The sequence below is a fragment of the Schistocerca serialis genome, chromosome 1, assembly GCF_023864345.2.
Source record: "Schistocerca serialis cubense isolate TAMUIC-IGC-003099 chromosome 1, iqSchSeri2.2, whole genome shotgun sequence".
Classification (NCBI taxonomy): Eukaryota; Metazoa; Arthropoda; class Insecta; order Orthoptera; family Acrididae; genus Schistocerca; species Schistocerca serialis.
In genome coordinates this window covers 367826129-367832445 of record NC_064638.1, presented here as the reverse complement: position 1 = coordinate 367832445, position 6317 = coordinate 367826129, and positions in this window count along the sequence as shown.

The following is a 6317-nucleotide window of genomic DNA, read 5'->3' as shown; positions in this document are numbered from 1 at the left end:
AAATGACCAAACACAGCTCATTACGTCCTGTCTTCTAAACTTTACTTAATCCTCTTAGATGGCCAATTTTTCCCACACTGTCTGTTCTATTCTGTTCCTCACTTTATCCTGTATTTATTTATTTTATCGTGATTATTTACTCCTTATATTCTGCTGTGACAAATGTCTATCTTTTACACTGTTTCTGTATCGCCTTCCGAACCAATACCTCTCAAAACAATTCTTCAGTACTCTTGTCACATACTAATTTTATTGCCACGCGGGATTAGCCGAGCGGTTTGCGGCGCTGCAGTCATGGACGGTGCGGCTGGTCCCGGCGGAGATTCGAGTCCTCCCTCGTGCATGGGTGTGTGTGTTTGTCCTTGGGATAATTTAGGTTAAGTAGTGTGTAAGCTTAGGGACTGATGATCTTAGCAGTTAAGTCCCATAAGATTTCACACACATTTAAACATTTTTGAACTAATTTTATTATTTTATTGGCATTATTAATTTAATTTAAATTGTATTATAGGCACTGTTTTTTCGAGTATTATGTTAATGTGTTTCTGGTTTCTTCTCCTTATACTTATTTACTGTTGAACTGTAACATTTTTAATTGCATTACCACTGCACTTTCAAAGATGACATTTACCTTGTATTCGTATCTATCTCTCGGTATGTGACATTTTTTTCAGTGTTGTTGTAGCTTCTTTGACGACGATTATCAGTTAAAGCCTGATGATAGTTTTGTGTTAGCAGAAGATCCAACACCGTGTTGCGAGCGGAGGCTGACATGCACACATTTTAGCTCACGCAGGCTAGCGTGAGGAGGGAAGAACTATACTGACGTGAGGTCTGCAATATGACAAGGAATGAGAATTCAGAAAGCGGACGTAATTAGTTTGATACTTAACTTTAATCCATTAATGATGAACGTCGCTCTTGACGGTACATGAGTCACAATATTATCTGTTCAGAATACATTCTTTAAGATTAGTACTTATAGTAACTGAATAGAGCGCCTTGCTAGGTCGTAGCAAATGACGTAGCTGAAGGCTATGCTAAACTGTCGTCTGTGCAAATGTGAGCGTATGTTAACAGTGAACCATCACTAGCAAAGTCGGCTGTACAACTGGGGCGAGTGCTAGGGAGTCTCTCTAGACTAGACCTGCCGTGTGGCGGCGCTTGATCTGCAATCATTGATAGTGGCGACACGCGGTTCCGACGTATACTAACGGACCGCGGCCGATTTAAAGGCTACCACCTAGCAAGTGTGGTGTCTGGCGGTGACACCACAGATAGCCTAGTAAGCCGAAAACAGGTTGATAAAATAGATTAATACTGTAGAATATATACAACATTTTTCTCTATTCTTCCCTTCCGCCAATTGGTAAGGGACCCTGATAGACGGCCTGCACTCAAGACGTAATTCCCACCAGATTTGCTTCTTTACGCATTTTTCTGCTTCTTATGGTCGATTATTTAAAGTGCTATGTTCTGATTTTGTTAAGTAGCTTATACCTACACAATAAAGCTTGATTCTTCTTATTCACCCTAGCACAGTCCCGTTATACATGTCGACTTTCGTAATCTTGAGGCACCATTTACTTTGTTAGCATGCATCTTGTTTCACCAGTTCCATCATTTTACGCCGTTTTGGACAACTGTCAGCCAAATTGTCCCCTTCCTGTAGCGATAGAAGACCCTCCCTTCACGACGTAGTCGTCTGCTCTGAGAAAGACGTGGCCGTATCATACCAGTCTCCATTCTGTAGTCTTAACTGTAATAGCTGCTGTTTTCAAACAACCTCTTTTAAGAGACTTTAATTGATCGCAGCGTATGCGATGTTCAAATAAATTACGGAAATGCAGCCGAATGCCGTCGTCGACAACCGCCGATATTTCGACAGGTGACCACCCTGCCATTTCATGGCGTTGTCAACGACGTCACCTGGCTGAACTCTAGCAAGTTATTTCCACCCTCTCGTATTAATTACGCATCCTGCGCCTCAGGGTAAATGCACACGATGACTCCACGTGTAAGTGCAACACGTGCATCTCCGCGGGATGCAGGCGCTGCTCATTTGTCTTCGTGACATGCCCATACCTTACTGCCATAGATCATTTCTGGTCTAATAGTGGTTTTGTGCATTATCCCTCTGGTTCGATGATGCCTTTTTCTGTCACACTAGACTCCTCAGAGCCTGTGCCAATTATTTCAAGACATGGTTTTTCAGAACAAGACGTCATCTCCAATAGACTTTTGCTAAAAATAAGTATTTTATTCTGTAGTACCGACTTTCTCGTGAATATCTGTGTAATGTATGTGGCTGGACTGAAAGACGTCGTGTAAGCGTAGTTTCTGGGTGGATGGATTGGTGACTTTTAATGTATACTTATTCGGAGTTTGTAACCAGGCACATTTGTGCACTTCAAAATGAGATGAAGCTCGAAACTGGCCAGTAGTGTTGAATATCTATATTCATTTATACACCCTGATGAAATCATGTCTTTCTTTGAATTTATTGAGACTGTGGTGCACACACACAGAAGAAATCAGTACACTAATCCGATGAGTAACGTCTGCGTCTATAGATCCGGCATTACTGACATATGATATATGAATCTGTTAATCTTTTATAATTTGGGTGCATAGCCTTGGACATCGTTATCGAATAGTCCGACCTGACCTGTGTCTGGGCTGGAAATGGTTGTTCACTACCGAATTAATGTTTACATTATATTGAGATACATAGTCTCCTCTCTGAGAGCTACATTAACGATCGAGGTATGCTCTCGAAAGCTTTCTCTATGCCAAAAAATACCTGACATAGATTCTGTTCGCTTTTGCGAACTTTTTTCCTTACATTTGCTATTACATTTCTTACAGCATGAATTGCATCTGTGGTGCTTTTGCTGAGGTAAAACCAACCAGTTTTGAGGTAATATTAATAGTACGAGAGAATGCATATGTGATTTTTTCCCCAGGTTCATAGTGTATGTGAAGTGTTACTTCTCTACAGAATCCACAATGGTACTCTCCTCATTTGCCGGTCGCTGTGGCCGAGCGGTTCTAGGCCATTCAGTCCGGAACCGCACTGCTGCTACAGTCGCAGGTTCGAATCCTGCCTCGGGCATGGATGTGTGTTATGTCCTTAGGTTAGTTAGGTTTAAGTAATTCTATGTCTAGGGGACTGATGAAATGGTTCAAATGGCTCTGAGCACTAGGGGACTTAACATCTGAGGTCATCAGTCCCCTAGAACTTAGAACTACTTAAACCTAACTAACCTAAGGACATCACACACATCCATGCCCGAGGCAGGATTCGAACCTGCGACCGTAGCGGTCGCACGGTTCCAGACTGAAGCGCCTAGAACCGCTCGGCCACCGCGGCTGGCAGGGACTGATGACCTCGGATGTTAAGTCCCATAGCGCTTAGAGCCATTTGAACCATTTGAACTCTCCTCATTTGTTTTCATAGAAAGGTCCGTGTGTATTTTCCTTCCAAGCATCTAGCATCACTCACTATCTCAAGACCTTACTGAAGAGTTCTTTGATCCGTGTGACGTCATCTACCGTATGTATACGACGTTAGATTTTAGGTGCTTCACGAACTTGTCTAATTGGGCATTCTTGGATGAGTAGTTGTTTGTGATATTTATACCACCAACTATATATAATTACACCCAAAGTGAACAACTCATCCTCCTCCTTCTTTGGTCAGTAAGCTGTTCCAAAATCTTTGCTACCGTTATTTCTAGATTTTACGAATATGAGTATTTCGTTATCACAGCAATAAAGTTTGAGTTATACGAAAAAAGATTAACATAGCTGTTAACGATAATGACATACAGGTTCGAATCCCGTAATGGCACAGATGGTCATTTGTCACGATATAACCTTTGCCATTTGCGCTGTAGTGTGCCTGGTTGTTGAGTAAGAGCGTCAACAGCATATCAGGAAGCTATTCAGTGCTGCTCCGTTTCACTCTTTACGCTTACGAAGCACAGCGGTGATGGGGAGGGCAGACGTGGGAGTGACGGACGTGCTTGCCTCCGTTTCTGTGTCACCCTGGTGTGGACGAAGGCGAAGTCCCTATTTGCGCCGCGCATACTCACCCTGCGCACCTGGGAAGACCATCTCCACTCTCCGCTGACTCACGTCGCTGGCAGGAAGACAACACCTTGGCGCGAGTCTCGGCTCCCACGCCTGGGGAGCCAGGTGGCCCTCTCCCCTGTAGCTTTTGTTCAGTTCGTGTCATGATCACATGCATGATGATACGTCATAACGTGAAACGAGTCAATAAGCAACCTTCCATTTTTCCATGGCATCAATTCACCAACCAAGTCACTATGCCCTTGGAAGAATCCTGTCATTAGACAGTAACACACAATGACTTATAATTATATACTTTTTCTATATGCACACCATCTTTAAATAGGTCACTACGGAATCATCTTTCGGGGTCCCACACTCGAAAGATAGACACAGTCTTCAAACTACAGAAAATGGCTATTAGATTAATAATTAAAAATAATAACCGAGTTTCCTGTAAGGATCTGTTTAAACGGTTGGGGGTTCTAATTGCACCATGTGAGTACATCTACTATTCTGTTATGCACACAAAGAAGGACATTAGCAATAATCTCCCAAACAGGAGTATTCTATCCCACTACTGTGCTAAATTTTATACATGTAACGTTAGATATGATAAGACAGATGTCTGCTCCCTTTTCCGTCAATTGCATGCAGGATAAAATGAATATTATTTTCATTTACGTTGGCTGTAGTGTTTGCACATATGGCCTACAGTATATCTAACAACTATATAACATTTTACCCCTGATGAGAACATGTGTCGTATATTACGTAGACACTGTGCGAAAAAATGTGATTTTCTCGTTATACACTGAGGTGAGCCGGCCGCGGTGACCGAGCGGTTCTAGGCGCTTCAGTCCGACTGCTACGGTCGCACGTTCGAATCCTGCCTCGGGCATGGATGTGTGTGATGTCCTTAGGTTAAAAAAAATGTTCAGATGTGTGTGACATCTTATGGGACTTAACTGCTAAGGTCATCAGTACCTAAGCTTACACACTACTTAACCTAAATTATCCTAAGGACAAACACACACTCCCATGGCCGAGGGAGGATTCGAACCTCCGCCGGGACTAGCCGCACAGTCCACGACTGCAGCGCCTGAGACCGCTCGGCTAATCCCGCGCGGCGTCCTTAGGTTAGTTAGGTTTAAGTAGTTCTAAGTTCTAGGGGAGTGATGACCTCAGATGTTAAGTCCTATAGTGCTCAGAGCCATATGAACCATATAAAAGGGCAGTGCATTGGCGGAGCTGTCATTTGTACTCAGGTGAATCATGTGAAAAGATTTCCATGCGATTATGGCCGCACGAGGGGAAGTACTATACTTTGAACTGTGGAATAGCAGTTGGAGCTAGACGCAAGAGACATTTCGTAAATCATTAGGGAATTCAATTTTCCTAGATCCACAGTGTCGAGAGTGCACCGAGAATACCATATTTCCGGCATCACCTCCCACCGCCGACAACGCAGTGGCCGACGGCCTTCTCTTAAAGACCGAGCCCAGCGGCGTTTGTGTAGACAACAACACTGCATGAGATAACCGCAAAAATTAATGTGGAACGCACGACGAAGATTTCCGTTAGGACTTTGTGGCGAAATTTGGCAATAATGGGCTGTAGCAGCAGACGACCGACGCGGGGGCCTTTGCTAACAGGACGACATCGCATGCAGGGCCTCTCCTGGGCTCGTGACCATATCTGTTGGACCCTACACGATTCAAAAAGCATGGTCTGGTCAGATGGGTTCCTATTGATTGAGGCTATTGATGGCAGGCTTCTAGTGTGGCGCAAATCTCACAGGGCCATGGACCCAAGTTGTCAACAAGGCACTGTGCAAGCTAGTGGTAGCTACATAATGGTGTGGGCTGCGGTTAGGTGGAATGGAATGGGTCCTCTAGTCCAACTGAAGCGATCATTGAGTAGAATGGGCTATGTTCGGCTGCTTGGAGACCATCTGCAGCCATTCATGGACTTCATGTTCCCAAAAACGATGGAATTTTTATGAATGACAGTGCACCGTGTCTAGAGGTCACAATTTTTCGCGATTGCTTGGAAGAACATTCTGGACGATTCGAGTGAATGATTGCCGACCCAGATCGCCCAATATGAATCCCACTGAACATTTGTGGGACATCATCGAGACGTCAGTTCGTGCAAAAATCCTGCACTGGAAACATTTTCGCAATTATGGATGGCTATAGAAGTAGAATGGCTCAATATTTCTGCAGGGGACCTCCAGTGAC